Source organism: Scyliorhinus torazame, chromosome 2, assembly GCF_047496885.1.
Source record: "Scyliorhinus torazame isolate Kashiwa2021f chromosome 2, sScyTor2.1, whole genome shotgun sequence".
NCBI classification, from domain to species: Eukaryota; Metazoa; Chordata; class Chondrichthyes; order Carcharhiniformes; family Scyliorhinidae; genus Scyliorhinus; species Scyliorhinus torazame.
The window spans coordinates 246,400,333-246,421,015 of NC_092708.1; the positions used below are offsets into that span (position 1 = coordinate 246,400,333).

Consider the following 20,683-nt stretch of genomic DNA (forward strand, 5'->3'; position numbering starts at 1 on the left):
TAGTCCTAGCAGACTTGGGGGCAGTTCTGGGGTTTTCCTTTGGCCCTCTGTTCCTCAGGCTTTTCCTGAGGGTGGCTATCTGGTAGCTGGACCCATTGTGGTAGTCCCTCTCCCAGGTATCTACCTCCATTGGCGTGCCCTGTAGTTCCTGCGCCCCACTTGCTGCCTTTTCTAGGGACAGTGCGAGCTGTAACGCCCGCCTGCAGTCTAGCTGCGTTTCCGCCAACAGGCGCTTCTGTATTTGGAGGTCATTTATGCCACACACTAACCGGTCCCGAAGCATTTCATTTAGCGTCGGGCCGAACTCACATTTTTCCGCCAGCCTTCTCAGGCAGGTCAAGAAATTCGTGACTGACTCTCTGTCTTCCCGCTTCATGGTGTAGAATCTGTACCTACACAAAATGAGGGGTGGTTTTGGGTCATAGTGCTCTTCCACAATTTTGTTAATTCTTGGAAAGGTATCGTGTCTGGCGTATCGGGATAAGTTAGACTACGTATAATGGCGAAGGCTGAGGGTCCGCACGCCGACAGCAGTATAACCCGTTTCCTTCTGTCCTCCGTTATCTCATTGGCCTGGAAAAAGTAACACATTCTCTCCACATACTGGGACCAGTCCTCAATAGTCGGGTCGAATGCATCCAACTTCCCAAAAAGAAGCATTTTTGAAATAGCAAGGCTTACCCTCCGAGCGGTCTCCTCAAGGTTCTTTGTTTACCTCGTCGCCACTGTAATAATCCACAGGAGGCAGGGGTTCCGTCACCACACCAGTATTTATTTGCAATAACTTATATACAAGAGCAGCTCCAAACAGTGCTGCTCACATTCCAGTCAACTTAAGACTACCTCACAAAGCCTACACAGGTGCTTATATGGGCCCCCTCAATGAGCTATCATTGACAGAGCTCATACTCCAATTGGCCAACCAATAATGCCAATTGGAGGTCATTACACTACCCATAGTGATTTGCAATGTTAATAGTTTTAGCTCCACCCTGACATAGAATCCGCACAGTGTAGAAGGCCATTCAGCCCATCGAGTCTGCACCGACCCTTCAAACAAGCACTCAACCCATACCCACTTCCCCCCCCCCCATATTCCCGTAACACCATCGCCTAAGCTGCACATCCCTGTACATCGGCAGCATTATCTCTGGAGTTACAGCTCCTTTGCAACTTACCTGACCTGCTTTCTCTTGTCAATGTTGGGAGAGGTAGCTTCAACATGGGTTTGTTCATTTTGAATTTTTGAACGTTAATTTTTGCAACAAAATTAACAAAAGGAACTGAACCTCTTCCCACCCCCCCCCCCCCCCCCCCAGGTTCCAAACATCTTAAATGGGCAAATAATTTTATGGCAGCAGCTCGGAGGACAAAGTCATCTGCCGGAAGGTGGAAGTGTGCACATTGGGCGAGGGCCGAACTGCCTGGCTGAGAATCCTTAGCTACTTAAACGGAAATGGACAAGGGTTACCTGTGGAACTACAATTCAACAAGAAAACCTTGGAGACAGATGGGGGAAGAACTGCAAAAAAAACTTTGAAGAAACAGTTAGTTTCATAGAATCATAGAATTTACAGTGCAGAAGGAGGCCATTCGGCCCATCGAGTCTGCACCGGCTCTTGGAAAGAGCACCCTACCCAAGGTCAACACCGCCACCCTATCCCCATAACCCAGTAACCCCATAACCCAGTAACCCCACCCAACACTAAGGGCAATTTTGGACACTAAGGGCAATTTATCATGGCCAATCCACCTAACCTGCACATCTTTGGACTGTGGGAGGAAACCGGAGCACCCGGAGGAAACCCACGCACACACGGGGAGGATGTGCAGACTCCGCACAGACAGTGACCCAAGCTGGAATCGAACCTGGGACCCTGGAGCTGTGAAGCAATTGTGCTATCCACAAGGCTACCGTGCTGCCCCAAAAAAAATTTGAGTACCCAATTATTTTTTCCAATTAAGGGGCAATTTAGCGTGGTCAATCCACCTATCCTGCACATCTTTAGGTTGTGGTGGTGAAACCCACGCATACATGGGGAGAATGTGCAAACTCCACACGGACAGTGACCCATTCTGTTTGTGACAGAATGTGTGACACGGACGGTACTGCTGAAGGCAGGAAATCAAATAAATTTGTTTTAGTAGCAAATGACACCTGCTGATTGCAACCTGATAAAAAATACACACACGCAAACAAACACCAACTTGCTTAGCGTAACTATCGCACTTCTCCAGGTTGAACAAAAGCCACTTGTAAACAACACGGCATGGAATACATTGTACTCTGCTTGCTGAATCACAACAACATATTAAAAGAACCTGGTTAACTCCTCCACCAGTGCTGCACGGTTGGCAACATGGGCCTCGATATATCGGGTCTCCGCCTTGGTCTCCGGCCTCCGCATTGACGACATCAGACAGGACCTCAGCGAGTACCCTTTATCCCCAAGTTCCAACCCGTCATTCTGGGATGGTCCTTGAAGATGTCAGGAATCTCAGTGTCCCAAGATGTAGCTGTCATGCATGGTCCCTGGGAAGCGTGCACACATCTGCATGATCCGGAGGCAGTGGTCGCACACATGTTGAACATTCAGGGAGTGGAACCTCTTCCTGTTAATGAAGGGCACTCCCGATGTCCCGATACGCGCAAGACGACATGCGTGCTATCGATTAGGGTGACGTGCCCGTGTTATCGGGGCAGCAAGGTAGCACAGTGGATAGCACGGTTGCTTCACAGCACCAGGGTCCCAAGTTCGATTCCCTGTTTGGGTCACTGTCTGTGCGGAGTCTGCACGTTCTCCCCATGTCTGCGTGGGTTTCTTCCGGGTGCCCTGGTTTCCTCCCACAGTCCAAAGATGTGCAGGTTAGGTGGATTGGCCATGATAAATTGCCATTAGTGTCCAAAAGGTTAGTGGGGTTACTGGGTTACGGGGATAGGGTGGAGGTGTGGGGCTTAAGTGGGTTGCTCTTTCCAAGGGTCGGTGCAGACTTGATGGGCCGAATGGCCTCCTTCTGCACTGTAAATTCTATGCTTATGTTGTATGATTACCCCCTGGACCTGGGGCATCCCAGCGATTGCGGCGAATCCTGCTGCCTGGGCATCTTTGAGGGCTTAGTCCAGCTCAAATTTGATATAGCCTGATGCCCGGGCATAGAGGGCATCCGTGACCCCATGGATGCACTTGTGGGCTATAGCTTGTGAAATGCAGCACAAGTCCCCACTTGAGCCCTAGAATGAATCAGCTGCATTGAAGTTCTGGTCTACGATGACCATCGTGGCCACTGGAAGCGGGTATCCTCCTCCACAAGGTGCCAAGTCTGCCAGAACGTGGCACAGGTGCCTCACTGTCTCTTTGTTGAGATGAAGTCTCCTGCGGTACATGCTGTCCGTCATCTCCTTGAAAGACCAACGGCACCTTTACACCTTGGGCTGTCGCTGGCATCCCCCTCTGGGTTCCTCCTCGGCCTGATGGGTGGCTGGATCCTCAGGCCGCCACCAGCCTATGTCAACTTCTCCAGCATCTGGCCGCCAGCGCTTGCACCAGCACCACCAGGGCAGCCTGTGCGAGACCAACATAATCAGCTCTATTGTTATATCTGGAAGGAATTGAGGGGAGAGAGACCGACAATCAGTTAGAATTTCCACCCGGGACCCTCTAATTCCTAAAGTCTCCCTCACCATTATGAGTCCTTCCTTTTCTCAGAATGCCATCCAGCGGGCCAATTGTGCTGCTCTGCACACTTGCTCTGCACACTCACCCCAGGCCACATCAGAAGTCCCTCGACACCAGACCACTGCCGGGAACATTAGGGGGAGCGTGCTCAGGTGCCCTCCCCTGAACCACACACCTATGGTCACAAGGATATCCCCAGTTCTGAAGCCCAGCTCTTGAGTGTTTGATTGTTGCCTGCTGCTTCTTATGGTGCTGATGCTTCCAGAGTTCAGGCAAACTGTTCAGGCTTCAAGGCTTGATTGAAGTGTAATGCAATAATCATCATCTGAGTCATGGCACGTCTACCCATGAGAATATTTTGTTATTAAATGGGCAATAGTAACAAAGAATAGAAAATCAACGATGTAACATTCCACGTATCACACTAACCTTTAAATAACCAGGAAATGTCAGTGTTCCACAAAACTAGATCAGCACATTTTCACAAAAGAAAACAGGCACCTGGGGCGGGATTCTCCCACAACTGGCCGGATGGCCCGACACCGGCGCCAAGAGCGGTGCGAACCACTCCGGCGTCGGGCCGCCCAGAAGTTGCGGAATCCTCCGCATTTCTGGGGGCTAGGCCGGCACGGAGGGGTTGGCGCCGCGCCAACCGGTGCTGAAGGGCCGCCGTGGGCCGGCGTGAGTTGGCGCATGCACAGAACCGCCGGCGTGATCCCTGCGCATGCACAGGGGGTTTCTTCTCCGCGCCGGCCATGGCGCAGCCTTACAGAGGCCGGCGCGGAGGGAAAGAGTGCCCCCACGGCACAAGCCCGCCCGCAGATCGGTGGGCCCCGATCGCAGGCCAGGCCACCGTGGAGGGCCCCTCCCGGGGCCGGATCCTCTCGTGCCCCCCCCCCCCCGAGGACTCCGGTATACGGCCTACCAGCCAGGTCCCGCCGTGATGGACCATGTCCATTTCACGCTGGCGGGACTGCCCGAAAACGGGCGGCCGCTCGGCCCATCGGGGCCCGGAGAATTGCCAGGGGTGCCGCTGCCAACGGCCCCTGACCGGCGCGGTGTGAACCCCGCCCCCGCCTGAAGATCGGCGCCAGAGAATCCGGCAACCGACATCGGAGCAGCGGGGCGGGGTTCACGCCCCCCCCCACCCCCCAGCGATTCTCCAACCCGGCGGGGGGTTGGAGAATCCCGCCCATGGTATCACCCAGGTTCCTCAATAGAAACACAGGATATACCTGATAATGTGTTATCATGTCCAGAACTTTGCCATAGAAATGATCTGCCCATCAATGTCTGACTTGTTCCACATATCAGTGTCATTCTCCATCCAGGAGCCACAGCTGTGCAGGTCCTCCCGCATGACCCAATCTCACCAGAAACAAATCCTGGCATCCACATATTCCACTGGCGCTCAAGGGGCAGTCGAACATCCTAGACTTCCAGCGTGTTTTACTCGTGGTGACGTGCCAGTTACATGCAGCACTCACCACACCAGCAACAAAAGCAGCAATCTGCAAAAGTGTTTCTTCAATGGCGTTAGCAGGTGGCCCATTTGGAACAATGTAGCGCACAGGTCCTGCAGCGTCTTCTTGCTTCAAGCCAGATTACCTTCTGGACTCACATGTCCTCCTGAGCCCGGTGTTCCAGGATTCAGGCATGTTAGAAAAAAAATCCTTCTTTCCTGCTACAGAAAAGGAAGGAAACAACAGCCTCAAGGTATCTGCAGCCACCAACAGGAGCAAGCGGCAAACACAACTGGCAGCTGTGAATGGCTATCACAACTAACAAGGCCAAATCCTTATTAGCAGTAGCCTTCAGCTGTGAAGCCAGAGGCAGCTCATGGTCAAAGGGAGTTAAAGTGACCTTCAGCATAGAACCAAGAAAAGGGCTCTGACCTGGAAGTGTTTGGCAGGACAGACAGGCAGCAGCTGTAGTTGTCCCTGTTATGGGTCTCCACAATATTCAAAGATGGCTTGAAGGCCTTACGGATGAAAATCCTCCCCCCTCCCCGATGCCGGCCCAGGGGGGGGGAGAAAAAAAAATAAAAAAAAAATAAAAAAAAATAAAAAAAAATAAAAAAATAAAAAAAAAAAAAAATCGCAGACCTGGAACGTTTCAGCACCTCGACCAAGTCTAACCCCCTTGAGGGTACCCCCACCCACCCCGAGCACTAGGGCAGCAGCTCCAGTGCCTTTGAGCTGCATGCCTGAAAATAGAAATGGCTACTCACCACCTCACTTCCCCTCAGCAGCCATTGTGCCAACTTTATGTTTTTAAAAAGGAGTATTAAACTACGTCCGTATGATTTCTTGTTGGGCAGCCAGTTAATTCCCTGGAGGCCACTACATTCAACTTCAATCTCTTTGAAGAGATGGAAATTAATGCAAATGAACGTTCATGATATGCTCGCCATATTTGCGAGAGACCGGAGCTTGCCATCGGAGCGGGCCAGTCAGAGAGCAAACTTTTGCGAGTCCGGTGCGAATCTTGATTTTGGTCTTTGCTATTTAACGTGCTCAGATCTGTGCCAGGCAGAATGCGAAGGTTAAATCGCAGCCATCATCCACTGCAGTTTCTTCTGCGAAAGTAACCACCAGAATGGCTTATGGTTTATGTCCCACTCAAACTTCCTCCTGCTATGTAAACCTTTCATAATGTATGATGTGCAAATTCTTATCCTTGAAACCAGGGCCAGGGAGGAAAATCCTTGTTTCCAGCCTTATATTTATCACCCCCATCCCTCACCACCCCTCCTTTTTAAACCCTCCCCCCCCCCCAATCATGTATGATATTTTTTCCCTTTCAAGATTCACAATCAATTCACCAAGCAATCACAGAAAGATTCTTGTAGCCCACAGTCGATATCAGATTACAAATATCATCCACTATATATGCAGTATGGGTCATTAATATTAAGCGCAGCAAATACCAAATACAATGTTAGTTTGTGTGTTCCCTCTGGTGATCCCAGTGTGGTGGTCAAACAAACCAGAGAGCACAAATTTAACTTTATCAGCATTGTGCATTTGACAGGAATGTATCCCATTAGTTATTTATAATACAGTGAAGGTTATAACACTGATTTGGATTTGGATTTTGTTTATTGTCATGTGTACCAAGGTACAGTGAAAAGTATTTTTCTGCGAGCAGCTCAATAGATCATTAAGTACATGAAAAGAAAAGGAAATAAAAGAAAATACATAGTAGGGCAACACAAGGTACACAATGTAACTACATAACAACGGCATTGGGTGAAGCATACAGGAGTGCAGTGTTAATGAGGTCAGTCCATTAAAGGGTCATTTTGGTGACTGCCTCAATCTTCATCAACATGTTCTGCACATTGCACCAAATGGACATGGTAACAGTAAATTTGGAGGAAAGATTCAATACTTGCACTGAGATAAACGGCACAAGATTTTTTCCACTATGTAGAATAAGTAGAAGACTTTCCCCTGCCTGGGTGCACAATACTTTCAATTTAATTATTTAATACAAGGGGTGTAATTGGATTCGATTTTTTCAGTAATCTCACAGGGTAGAAAGATAAAATGACTCCCAAGCAACTAAGTGGAATGATTGAACAACATAAGTCTTCATTGTCAGTAAGATGTTTTGGAACCCTGAGGTGTCTCTGTGCTACACGCTATTTAAGAGGCCAGGCGACAAATGCCGAATAGTTCACAATTGTATCTGAGTTTTCTTGATCGTCAAGACTGAAGACTCTGCCAATTGCTGCTTCTCGCTACTATAAAAGTTCACCATCTACTGCGCAACAAAACGTTATCACAGCATTTCAATTTTCAATACCTCATGAAGATAGTATGGGATAATAGGTAAGTAGACAAAAGGGCAAGATTAAGTCAATGGAAAAGACTCTTGAGAATCATGCACGGTATAAAACAGGTTATTGATTCAGTATGCATTAAGCATTCCAATCATAGCAACTTCTGAGCCTGTTAATAGTAAACTTCCATCAGCAACAAAATAAACAGAACTCCAGCCATGATTCCACCTTCTGTTCGTAAAATAATTTCAGATAACAAGGGCCATCTTGTATAGGGCAGCACGATAGCACAGTGGTTAGCACAGTTGCTTCACAGCTCCAGGGTCCCAGGTTCGATTCCCGGCTTGGGTCATTGTCTGTGCAGAGTCTGCACGTTCTTCCAGTGTGTGCGTGGGTTTCCTTCGGGTACTCGGGTTTCCTCCCACAGTCCAAAGATGTGCAGGTTAGGTGGATTGACCATGCTAAATTGCCCTTAGTGTCCAAAAAGGTTACGTGGGGTTACTGGGTTTCAGGGATAGGGTGGAGGCGTGGGCTTGAGTAGGGTGCTCTTTCCAAGGGCCGGTGCAGGCTTGATGGGCAGAATGGTCTCTTTCTGCACTGTAAATTCAAAATTGTGTTGTACACTGTGAATTTAAAGACTATCTGGGGTGAACTTTGGATGGAGCAGATTTTTAAACCTTTCTTTAAGCAATCTCCTCGTGACAAATAGGGATTCCCAGACTTTACAAGTGATAAAATGGGTGAACACAGGTCAACACCGTTTTGCATCATTACCAGATTTTAATTTATTTTGTTTATTTTGACGAGACCCAAGATTCTCAAGCCTCTGGTATATCAACACAGCATGCCATCAGGACCGTGTCTACTTTTAGGCATATTCACAATTTAGACTGTTATTTATATGCTGGTTTAAACCCAAAATGCACTTTTCAAAAGTATTCCATATTTAATTTTGTGGCACTAAATCATAAAGGTAACCCTCCCAACACCCCACCCCCTGCCCACTCATCCCAACCTCCAGCCCTGCCACATCATCCCTCACCTCTCATCCAACCCCCACACCCCAGTTCTCTAACTCCAACCATCACCCCCAAAGAGAACTTATCAATTTATCATCCACATTGTAGCCTGCCTGATTTTTAAACAACACGGTAGCTATAACCAACTGTTTTAGGAGAGGTAGTGACATATTGGTATTGTCACTGAACAACTAATCCAGAATGCCAAGGGTAATGCTCTGGGGTCCTGGGTTCAAATCCCATCATGGCAGATGTTGAAATTTCAATTATATGGAATGAAAAGTCTAATAGTGACCATGAAACCATTGCCGATTGTCGTAAAAAAGAATCTGGTTCACTAGTGTCCTTTAGGGAAGGAGATCTGCCATCCTTGATGTGACTCCAGACCCAGAGTAATATGGTTGTCTCTCGACTACCTTCAGGAATGTACAATAAATGCTGGCCCAGCCAGCAACGCCCACTTCTCATGAATGAAAAAATTCTAAACTTTTCTCATAGTCTTTCGCATATGGCTTGTCCAAGAGGTAGGTTTCAATATTCTGATCAAAGGTTGTGTACGGATTTTTGAAGAGATTACAGCATATTTTTCAAACTTTATTTGCCGGACCCATTTTTACCAACTACCATCCTTCGGGACCCATGCCAGCCGACCTTTGCCATCCATGCCAGCTGACCTTCGCAACCAACACGGCCCACCCACGCGACCCATGCCGACCAAATTTCGCGACCCACCATTTTTGCTTCCCTTTAATGTGATAGCTGAGCCTGCTTGATCCTCATGATCTCACTTGCTTCGTCATTCAATGTTACATTTTTGCTAAAGACTTCTACTGATGATTTATGTTCTCACTGCATCCTGTGAAAGAAAATCAAGGGCTTTGTCCTCGAACTCGCCATGCTTCATCTTCAAATGGCATTAAAGTTTTGAGGGTTTTAATCTTTCATTTACCAGTACTTCTCTACATAGAACACTTGCATCTTGATTAGCAGTGGCACAATTAATAAACCCACACCTCAAGAAAGCTTCTTTATGCTGCTTTGTTCCTGATTTCAGCTTCTTCTTAATGGGTTGTTCACCAGAGGCCCTGAAGCACACACCAGCACTGCTGGCATCTACAAAATGGAGGAATCTCTCTCGTGCCCAGAGCAAGTAACGTTAGTGTACAGGGCCTGTGACCTGCTCCCTACCGCTGCTTCTGGAGAGAAGACTCCATCGATTTTCAAAAAGAATCTGCTTCTGGGTCAGTGCACTGACGTCAGAAGACTGTGGTCTGCCTTGCTGTGCCTCCAGGCCTGCGCACTGCTGAGGGGACAAACATGCACGGGATGGCCGGCATTCTGAAAGCCAGTCGCGGCTGGCATTTTTAAAAGCCAGTTGGGTCCCTTGGGCCAATGGCCCCACGGCTCTCCAGACAGGTTGCGACTCTGAGTTTGAAAATGACTGGGTTGCAGACTCACTCTCTCTCAAATGAAGCAGAATTAAGTTAACCATGCAACTAGGTAAAGAGAAAATAATTACAAGTAGCCAGTACAGATTTAAAAAGGAACTAATATGCTAGTCAAAGTTCATAGAATTCTTTCAGTAGCTGAGAGACATGGTAAAGGGGGTGAAAGCAGTGGGCGTAGTGCCTCTAGATTTTATTAAAGCCTTCAATAAGATATCGCACAGAAGATCACAAAGGATGATTGGTTTAAAATTTGCAGACTTGATTACGGATTGGTCATAATTTCTATTCTGTTTATGCTCTTCAGGGTAGTGTTTCCCAGTGATTTGCATATCAGCCTGGAGGGAATGATATCCAAGTTTTGAAATGATACCAAAATACTAGTTATTTTGTTAGAACAGTGAAGGAATTTGCAAAGAGATGTTGGTAAATAAGGATATTTGGGCTAAAAAGGAACTAATGTAATTCAATCTCAATAAGTGCAAGGTGTTCAGTAAAGGCAAGCAGGAGCAAAGAGAGTTAAGTGCTGTCAATTTCCAGCTCAGTACTTACAAATCACTCAAACATGAAGGGGGGTGATTTGAATGCACTTAACTCTCTTTGAAGGGGTTGATGTTTGGAAACATTGTGGTTACATCACTTCAGAGTTACTCATCCAGGAAGGGAGATGAATGTAGCAAGGTTCAAGGCAGTGTTTGTGGAAGCTGTCAATCACAACCCACTAAGAGAAATGAATGAATGGCTTGCAGCTAAAGGAGCTGAAAGGTTTAAACACAGTTCACTGCTCTTCTCTTTCCAGAAATGGACACATGGGTCTTCCTCTATCTGACCCAGCAGGTACATGTCCAGGTGAGTGTCACACGATAGTTTTTTTCCACTGCCCTGTCTAGACCGCTCTCAATTTCCAGACAGGGGTCTCTTTTCTGGGGGAGTCTGTAGGGAAGATCCTTTAATTAGGGTGTCTCTGGCATGGTTAATTTGGTTAGGGGGGTCTCTCACATAGAAAGCAAACACTCAGGACACAAAGTGATACTTCCTTTCAAAGAAAGACATGGAGACAGACAATATTCTGGCACTAAGTATTTGTAGAAATAAAGATAATATTGAAGAAGATAAAATGAATTAACATTAACACAAAACTCAACAACACTGCATTCATAAATGGATGCAACAGTATTAAATCTAAAACTTCATTGATGTTACAGTATTGAAGTTAAGATTATCCAACCACAATGTAAACACAGTGGTAGATTCAATGCTGCAACAGAAAAGAAACAGCAACTGTGTCCCTTGTAAGCGATTAAAATTTACTCAGTAGATACAGCCTTAAGAAGTGGAAAACATTCAACTGCTGCGTGTATTGACGTGCGAGACCACACCTGGAGTATTGTGTGCCATTTTGGTCTCCTTATCTAAGAAAGGATATACTTGCCATAGAGAGAGTGCAATGAAAGTTTACCAGACTGATTCCTGGGATGGGAGGATTGCCATATGAGGAGAGGTTGGGTCCACTGAGCCTGTATTCACCCTTCAAATTTAGAAGAATGAAAGGGGATCTAATTGAAATGTATCTAATTCTGACAGGGCTGGACAGACTGGATGCAGGGATGTTGTTTCCTCTGTCTGGAGGGTCCAGAACAAGGGGTCACAGTCTCAGGATGTGGGGTAGGACTGCGATGAGAGAGGTGGTGAACCTACAAAATTCTCTACTACAGAAGGCCGTGGATCCAAATCACCAAATATATTTGAGAGAGAAACGGATGGATTACTAGATTTTAAAGGTGTCAGGGGCATGGGGAAAGTGCTGGAGTGTGGCATTGAAAAAGAGGGTCAGCCATGATCATGTTGAATGGCAGAGCAGGCTCGAAGGGCCAAATGGCCTACTCCTGCGTATAGTTTCTATATTTCTCTGTTAACACCTGTAAAGAAATGAAATGCCCCCAAGACAATGGGCAACATGGTGGCACAGTGGTTAGCACTGCTGCCTCACAGTGCCAGGGACCCCGGTTCGATTCTGACCTCGGGTGACTGGCTGTGCGGAGATTGCACTTTCTCCCAGTGTCTGAGTGAAAATGCTCCGGTTCCTTCTCACAGTCCAAAAATGTGCAGGTTCGATGGATTGGACATGCTAAATTGTCCATAGTGTGCAAAGGTTAGGTGGGGTTACTGGGAGAGAGTGGAGGATTGGGCCTAGGTAGAGTGCTCTTCCGGGGGGTCTGTGCAAACTCGATGGGCCAAATGGCCTCCTTCTGTACTGTAGGGATTCTATGATCTCAGAGTACCATTACTAAACTAAATCTTACACAGGGCCATATGGGAGGCACTAGCCTATGTGACTAAAAGGGCATATGGTCGAAGAGGTAGGTTTTAGGATTTTAGAGAGAGGAGTGTCTCAAGAAGGAAAGAATTCCCAACTGCAGAGCCTGGACAGCTGAAGACAGCCACCGCTGGCAGAGCGATTAAAATCAGGGATGCTCAGGAGATCAGGAGTGGCAGTGTACAGATTTTTCAGAGGGTCGTGGGGCTGCAAAAGGTTACAGAGATAGAGATGGGCAAGGTCATGGAAGGATTTGAACACAATGGTGAGAATGTTAAAATCAAGATATCGCTCATTTGGGAGCCAGTCTTGGTCAGCAAACACAGGCCTGGCCAGGGAGGAGGGGGTGGTGAAAATTGGGTGCATATTAAGGCATGGGCAACAGAATTTTGGCTGACCTCAAGCCAACAGAAGACATAAAATGCATAATGTGGTAATTTTCCTTCATATGTATATTTATTTAACATGTGCAAAATGTCATTGTTTTTCTCTGTCAATGTTTGGAATTCTAACATGAATTTTCCAAGCCCATGTAGGGTCAGCACATATAGGGTTAATGTGAAACTGAGTATAGAAGCATCCATACAATGATGTAAGTGAACAAGCAGCCCGCACCTCAGGGACAGAGCCACACACGGACCAAAGCATGGAGTCAGCTCCTACCTGGTCTCCCTTAATAGGTCTTCCTAAATTGTTCCAGCCGTTAATAAAGACTTATAGTTAACCCACTCAGACTACAAAGACTTCTTCAGACCTAGCGAACTGTAACCCAGCACTCCACAACACTGTCCAGCAGTTGTGGACAGTGCTTTGACTGTCAGAGAACTTGCTGAGTACATCGAGTCACACAATGGAATCTACTACCTCTGATCTCCACCCAGAACGCAGTCAAAATGCTGCCTGTACTAAGGCATTACGTCCCATGTTGGAGTAGTTGAACTTTCTCTTGACAACCTGGTGTTTCCATGGTGACGAAGTCGGGGGTTTTCATTCACGTTGCACAATTCCACTTCAGCAGCTCACCAATCAGCAGTAACCGAGGAAGAAGACCTGACACAATTATCAAAAACACTCGCACAGTCTGCTGTTCATCTTACCTACAAATACATGTAAAGGTTTTAAAGCTTATGCATACAGGTACTGAGGTCATGTCCCAAATAAAAAATAGAAAAGGAATAATAATCAAAAATGGATCTGACACATCTGGATTCATAATTAACCATATGTCGCTAGTGAACAATACTGCTATAGACAGTATAATTATCAAACCTGACAGTAAAAATATACAAATCCAAGCTTTACATTATTTAATCTAAAGATATCATGAGTGTACAATATCCTGGTTTCTAAAAGCCCTCACTAAAATCCATAGAACATACAGTGCAGAAGGAGGCCATTCAGCCCATCGAGTCTGCACCGGCCCACTTCCACCCTATCTCCGTAACCCAATAACCCCTCCTAACCTTTTTGGTCACTAAGGGCAATTTATCATGGCCAATACACATAACCTGCACGTCTTTGGGCTGTGGGAGGAAACCGAAGCACCCGGAGGAAACCCACGCAGACACGGGGAGAATGTGCAGACTCTACACAGACAGTGACCCAGCGGGGAATCGAACCTGGGACCCTGGCGCTGTGAAGCCACAGTGCTATCCACTTGTGCTACCGTGCCGACCCATAGAAAACTATACCAGTTAATTTGTGGAGTATTCTTCATTTTTTGAACATCATGTGGTGTTCACATGCCAAAGATATTTGACCAGGTTTGGTAGGTCTCGTGAAGTAGCATGACAGAAACATACAGGTAGATAGTGTGACATGTTGGACGCGATTTAATGGAAAAGAAAGAGTCCCTTTTCGGACACATTTAGCCAGGTGACTCTTTTCGCCCCGCCAAGTCCACAATTGGTTTAATTTCCTGCACTAATAATAACAATAATCTTTGTTAGTGTCACAAAAAGGCTTACATGAACACTGCAATAAAGTTACTGTGAAATTCTCCTAGTCGCCACACTCCGGCGCCTGTTCGGGTACACTGAGGGAGAATTCAGAATGTCCAAATCACCGAACAACACGTCTTTTGGGACTTGTGGGAGGAAACCGGAGCACCCGGAGGAAACCCACGCAGACACGGGAGAACGTGCAGACTCCGCAGACAGTAACCCAAGTCGGAATCGAACCCGGGTCCCTGGCGCTGTGAAGCAACAGTGCTAACCACTGTGCTACCATGCCACCCTAAAATTTAGAGTACCCAATTGTTTTTTTCCCAATTAAGGCGCAATTTAATGTGGCCAATCCACCTACCCTGCATATCTTTGGGTTGTGGGGGTGAGACCCATGCAGACACGGGGAGAAGGTGCAAACTCAATACTGACAGTGACCCGGAGCCGGAATTGAACCCAGATCCTCAGCACCATGAGGCAGCTGTTCTAAAACACTGCGCCGTGCCGTACTTACGAGCTCAGTTCACTAATACGGGAAGAGATCAGTCTGAACCCCACTGTGGCCTCCGGACTCCCCAAACACCCCAACTTACCAATTAGGGGGCTCTCGAGCCCACTGCGCCCCGCCTCATAAGGCAGGGCACCCACGGGCCCGATCCCCAGCATGGGCAAGATGCCACCCATGCTCCTTGGTACTGCCTGCTTGACACCATGGCAGTGCCTTCAATTTAGTTCCTTCAATGGTGGCCCATCGCTCCTCTAGTTGTGGAGAACAGGTGGGAGGCAAGTCACTTCTGACTAGAAGCCCAATGATACTTAAATGCAATCAGGGACTTATCTGGCCAGCATTGGGCCTCCCACACAATTATGGCCCCAGGAGGTGGAAATTTCACCCCGTGGGCTGCAAGTCAAAGGCCGGCAGCTCTCTACTTCTGCTCCTATGTCATAGATTATCATAGAATTTACAGTGCAGAAGGAGGCCATTCGGCCCATCGAGTCTGCACCGGCTCTTGGAAAGAGCACCCTACCCAAGATACACACCTCCACCCTATCCCCATAACCCAGTAACCCCGCCCTACACAAAGGGCAATTTTGGACACTATGGGCAATTTAGCATGGCCAATCCACCTAACCCCCACATCTTTGGACTGTGGGAGGAAACCGGAGCACCCGGAGGAAACCCACGCACACACGGGGAGGATGTGCAGACTCCGCACAGACAGTGACCCAAGCCGGAATCGAACCTGGGACCCTGGAGCTGTGAAGCATTTGTGCTATCCACAATGCTACCGTGCTGCCCCTTGTCTTATGGTCTTATTGTCTATGGTGGCAATTGGATTGCTGTGTGTAGATTATTCAGCATACTGCAAGGATTACATTACAGCATCACTAACACTTACCAACATTTTAGGGAGATGGATCAAGGATGGGATAAAAGAATTGGTTGTATGATGAACTGTGTACCAACACAGGAAATATGGTAGTCAGAGAACTCTGATTCGTTGTTTAAATTTTGGATCAGATATTCTTATTTTCTTGCCCCATAGCGACACTCCAATTATGTATTTTTCCATCCATAATCCTTTAACCAAACAAGCACTTCCTTCAAAAGTGTTTTTCTTTTTCAAATATACTTAACGTGATGCATTTCCTTCCTATGGACAGGCATATAATACAGTTGAGGGCACACATCACAAGGACTTTTGGTAGTGCAGTCACATGGTCAGTGCCACAACCTTCACTGGATATCTTTTTTGATCGTGAGCATCAGTGAGCATAACCTAAGACCATAAGACAGAGGAGTAGAATTAGGCCACTTGGCCCATTGAGTCTGCTCCGCCATTCAATCATGGCTGATATTTTCTCATCCACATTCTCCTGCCTTCTCCCCATAACCCCTGATCCCCTTATTAATCAAGAACCTATCTATCTCGGTCTTAAAAACACTCAGTGATTTGGCCTCCACAGCCGTCTGCAGCAAAGAGTTCCACAGATTCACCACCCTCTGGCTGAAGAAATCCCTCCTCATTTCTGTTTTAAAGGATCATCCCTTTAATCTGAGATTGTGTCCTCTGCTTCTAGTTTTTCTTACAAGTGGAAACATCCTCTCCACGTCCACTGTATCCAGGCCTCACAGTATCTTGTACGTTTCAATAAGATCCCCTCTCATCCTTCTAAACTCCAAGAGTACAGACCCAGAGTCCTCAAACGTTTCTCATACGACAAGTTCTTCATTCCAGGGATCATTCTTGTGAACCTCCTCTGGATCCTTTCCAAGGCCAGCACATCTTTCCTTAGATATGAGGCCAAAAACTGCTCACAATACTCCAAATGGGGTCTGACCAGAGCCTTATACAGCCTCAGAAATAAATCTCAGGTCTTGTATTCTAGCCCTCTTGACATGAATGCTAACATTGCATTTGCCTTCTTAATTGCCGACTGAACCTGCACATTAACCTTAAGAGAATCGTGAAGGAGGACTCCCAAGTCTCTTTGTGTTTCTGCTCTCCGAAGCATTTTCCCCATTTAGAAAATAGTCTATGCCTAAATTCCTCCTTCCAAAGTGCATAACCTCACACTTTTCCACATTGTATTACATTTGCCACTTCATTGCCTACTCTCCTAGCTTGTCCAAGTCCTTCTGCAGCCCCCTTGTTTCCTCAATACTTCCTGTCCCTCTACAAATCTTTGTATCATCTGCAAACTTAGCAACAGTGCCTTCAGTACCTTCTTCCAGTTCATTAATGTACATTGTGAAAAGTTGTGGTCCCAGCACAGACCCCTGAGGCACACCACTAGTCACCGGCTGCCATCCTGAAAAAGACCCCTTTATCCCCACTCTTTGCCTTCTGCCAGTCAGCCAATCCTCTATCCATGCCAGGATCTTACCCTGAACACATGAGCTCTTAACTTATTTAACAGTCACCTATGCGGCAACCTTACAAGTAATCAGCTCAGACATGCACATCGCAGGAGAAGTTATTTAGCAGCAATCAGGAATAGATCCGGCCTGAATGTTTCTCTCAAGGTAAAGAATAGTGTTCAACTGCCTCCTTCCAAGATCCCCAGCATCACAGACTCCAGTCCTCAGCCAATTCAATTCACTCCACATGATATCAAAAAATGGCTGCGTCACTGAAAACTGGATACTAACGCAACCCTAGCCGAGGTGTTCAGTACAGCGACAAGAGTGGCATCTGCCTGGCAATGTGGAAAATTACCCAGGTATTCCCTGTTCAAAAAAAAACTGGAGAAATCCAATTGGCGCTCCATCATCCTACTCCCGATTATCGGCAAGGTGATAGGAGGTGCTGATAAAGGTGCTATCAAGTAGAACTCTCTCAGCAATAACCAGGTCACTGATGCTCCATTGAATCCCGTCAGGGTAACTCATCTTCAGACCTCATTACAGCCTTGGTCTAAACACACAATATCATCAATGGCACTGTGTTTAGCAGGGACCCGGGTTCAATTTCGGCCTTGGGTGACTGACTGTGTGGAGTTTGCACGTTTTCCCCGTGCCTGCGTGAGTTTCCTCCGGGTGCTCCGGTTTCTTCCCACTGTCCAAAGATGTGCAGGATAGGTGGATTGGCGATACTAAATTGCCCCTTAGAGTCCAAAGTGGTGCAGGTTAGGTTAGGTGGGGTTACGGGGATAGGGTGGGGGTGTGTACCTGGGAAGGGTGCTCTTTCAGAGGGTCAGTGCAGACTTGATGGGCAGAATGGCCTCCTTCTGCACTGTAGGGATTCTTTGGTTCTATGAACAAAAGAGCTGAATGCCAGAGCGGAGGGTTAAGTGACCACCCTTGACACCAAGTCAGCATTTAACTGACTGTGGCATCAAGGAGCCCGAGCAAAACAGAAGTCAATGGGATTCAGGGGAAAATATCTCTGGTGGAGTCATAGCTAGCACAAAGAAAAATGATTGGGTTTTGGAGGCTGATCATCTCAGTCCCATAGCATTGAGAGTTCCTCAGGGGTGTGTCCTAGGCCCAACCACCTTCAGCTGCTTCTTCAATGACCATCACATTATCGTGTGGTCAATAGTGGGGATATTTGCTGATGACTGCAAAATATCCTGCAAGGTTATTATTGACCAGAAACTGAACCAGCCACGTACATACTGTGGTTACAAGAGCAGGTCAGAGGCTAGGAATCCTGTGGCGAGTAACTTACATCTTGACTCCCCAAAGCCTGTCCACCATCTACAAAGCATGTCAGGGGTGTAAAGGAATACTCTCCACTTGCCTGAAAGAATGTGGCTTCAACAACACTCTAAAAGCTCAACACAAGAACAAGACAGGCTGCTTGATCGGCACCCCAATCATCAACTTAAACAATCTGCCTCCCCCAACAACACACAAAGGCAGTAGTTGTATTATGTACAACATGCAGCAACTCACCAAGACTCCTTTTAGCATCATCTTTCAAACCCATGACCGCTATGAAAAGGACAAGGGCAGCAGACACATGGGAACACCACCAGCTGGGAGTTCCCCTCCAAGCCGTGTCACCATCCTGACTTCTATATCATGGTTGCTTCACTGTTGCTGGGACAAAATCCTGGAATTCCCTCCCTAACAGCACTGTGCCTGCACTAGATAGACGGTAGTAGTTCACAACCTACTTTTCAAGGGATATAGTGCAACAAATTCTGGCTTGTCACATTCCAAGAAAAAATAAAGATCAGCTATTCAGCTAACTGAGCACACAACAGGCACCAAAACAATGACATTACAGGGCTTAGCACAACCCTCAGTCAGATTTTACCTAACCGAGACTCAATGTCAGGGCCAAATCTGTATCTTTCCTGGCAGCATATAAGGCAGCTGGTTAGACAATCTATTCAGGAAGAACAAATTCAATTCTGAAGTGCATCCTGGTGGTTTGAAGGTGTATAATGCAATTAAAAATTCTTTATATTCCATGTTATTTTCAGATATTGGCTTGTATTGGGGAGGTTAGGCGGGGCTACGAGGATAGAGCAGGGGAGTGGGCCCAGGTAGGTGTTCTTTCAGAGGGTCGGTGCAGACTCGATGGGTCAAATGGCCTTCTTCTGCACTGCAGGGATTCTATTATTCTATGTATTAACTAAAACATCAGTTAAAGTGCAGAATGAGGCCATTCAGTCTGTCATGTCTATGCTTGCCATCTGAAGGATTAATTCACTTTGCAACACTCCCCTGTCTTTTTCCTGTAATTATGCAATTTGTTTTGTCTTCAGATACTGATCCAATTCCCTCTGGAAAGCCTCAATTCACCCCGCCTCCTGCACAATCTCAGGCAGCGCATTTTCTGATCCTAACCATTCGTTACATGAAAAGGTTTTCCCTCATATCGCGATTGCTTCTTCTCCCAATTACCTTAAATCTATGCCCTCTAATTCTCAATTCTTCCACCAATAGGAGCAGCATAAATCAGACCCTTGGCTTATTTCGTTTTTGTGCATCGAACATTTAATCAGACAGTGATGTGCAACAACCTGCCTGCGACTGTGGGTGTTGTTCCACTTAGAGTCGGTAATGTGATTTGCAAACATTTTTTAAAACTGCTCACGATCTCCAGTTCAATAAATGGTGCACTTGTTGAGGTATGTAATTAGCCATTGTTTACATGCTTACTGCAGCCACTTGGTTCTTTCTGTAGTGAAGGCCCTATTCTTGAACACAACAGGAAATAATTGGCAACACCTTCTGCAAGTCTGCATATGTGCACTGTTGCAGGGCAAACCAATACCTACCTGCCTTGCAGTAAATGACCAAGACAACAGTAAACTCATTTGCCCATTTTGAGAGAGGGGGGAGAAATCACACATCTCATTGGAGGCCCTACTCAACATGTTGATCGATTTTGTCTCTGAAAATGCTGACAAATCTGCTGTGTATTTTCAATATTTTCCATATTTATTTCAGACACTCAGCATTGGTATATTCCCTCCTCTTTGTCACTCACCTCAAAATCGGTTCCGGTCATACGAGTCCTCTTCACTGCTGATTTGGACATCCCATGCCACCTACCAAGCTCTGACCGAGTGCAAACTCCCAGGACTCTGTAATGCCATTTGTCAGTATGCCTACCAACTCACACACACACACCAACTTGTGACTGATTATTCCCACAGGTCCATCCACTTTAAAATCATCGCACAAACACTTTTAAACACCGGGGCGGGATTCTCCCCTACCCGGCGGGATGGAGTGGCATGAACCACTCCGGCGCGGGCCGCCCCAAAGGTGAGGATTTCTCCGCACCTTTAGGGGCCAAGCCCTCACCTTTTGGGGCTAGGCCCGCGCCGGAGTGGTTGCCGTCCCGCCAGCTGGCATGGAAGGCCTTTGGCGCCATGCCAGCCGGGGCCGAAGGGACTCCGCCGGCCGGTGGAAATCCGCGCATGCGCGGGGGAGTCAGGGGATGGCCGACGCGGAGGGGAAAGAGTGCCCCCATGACACAGGCCCGCCCGTGGATCACTGGGCCCCGATTACAGGCCAGGCCACCGTGG

The 20,683-nt window shown here is 47.1% G+C and overlaps 1 protein-coding gene across 2 annotated transcripts in view; it reads right to left on the minus strand.

The window, feature by feature from the left end:
- map3k9 (mitogen-activated protein kinase kinase kinase 9) overlaps positions 1-20,683 on the minus strand; it is a 274,576-nt gene that overhangs the window by 168,092 nt on the left and 85,801 nt on the right. The gene's annotated exons all lie outside the window — the stretch shown is intronic.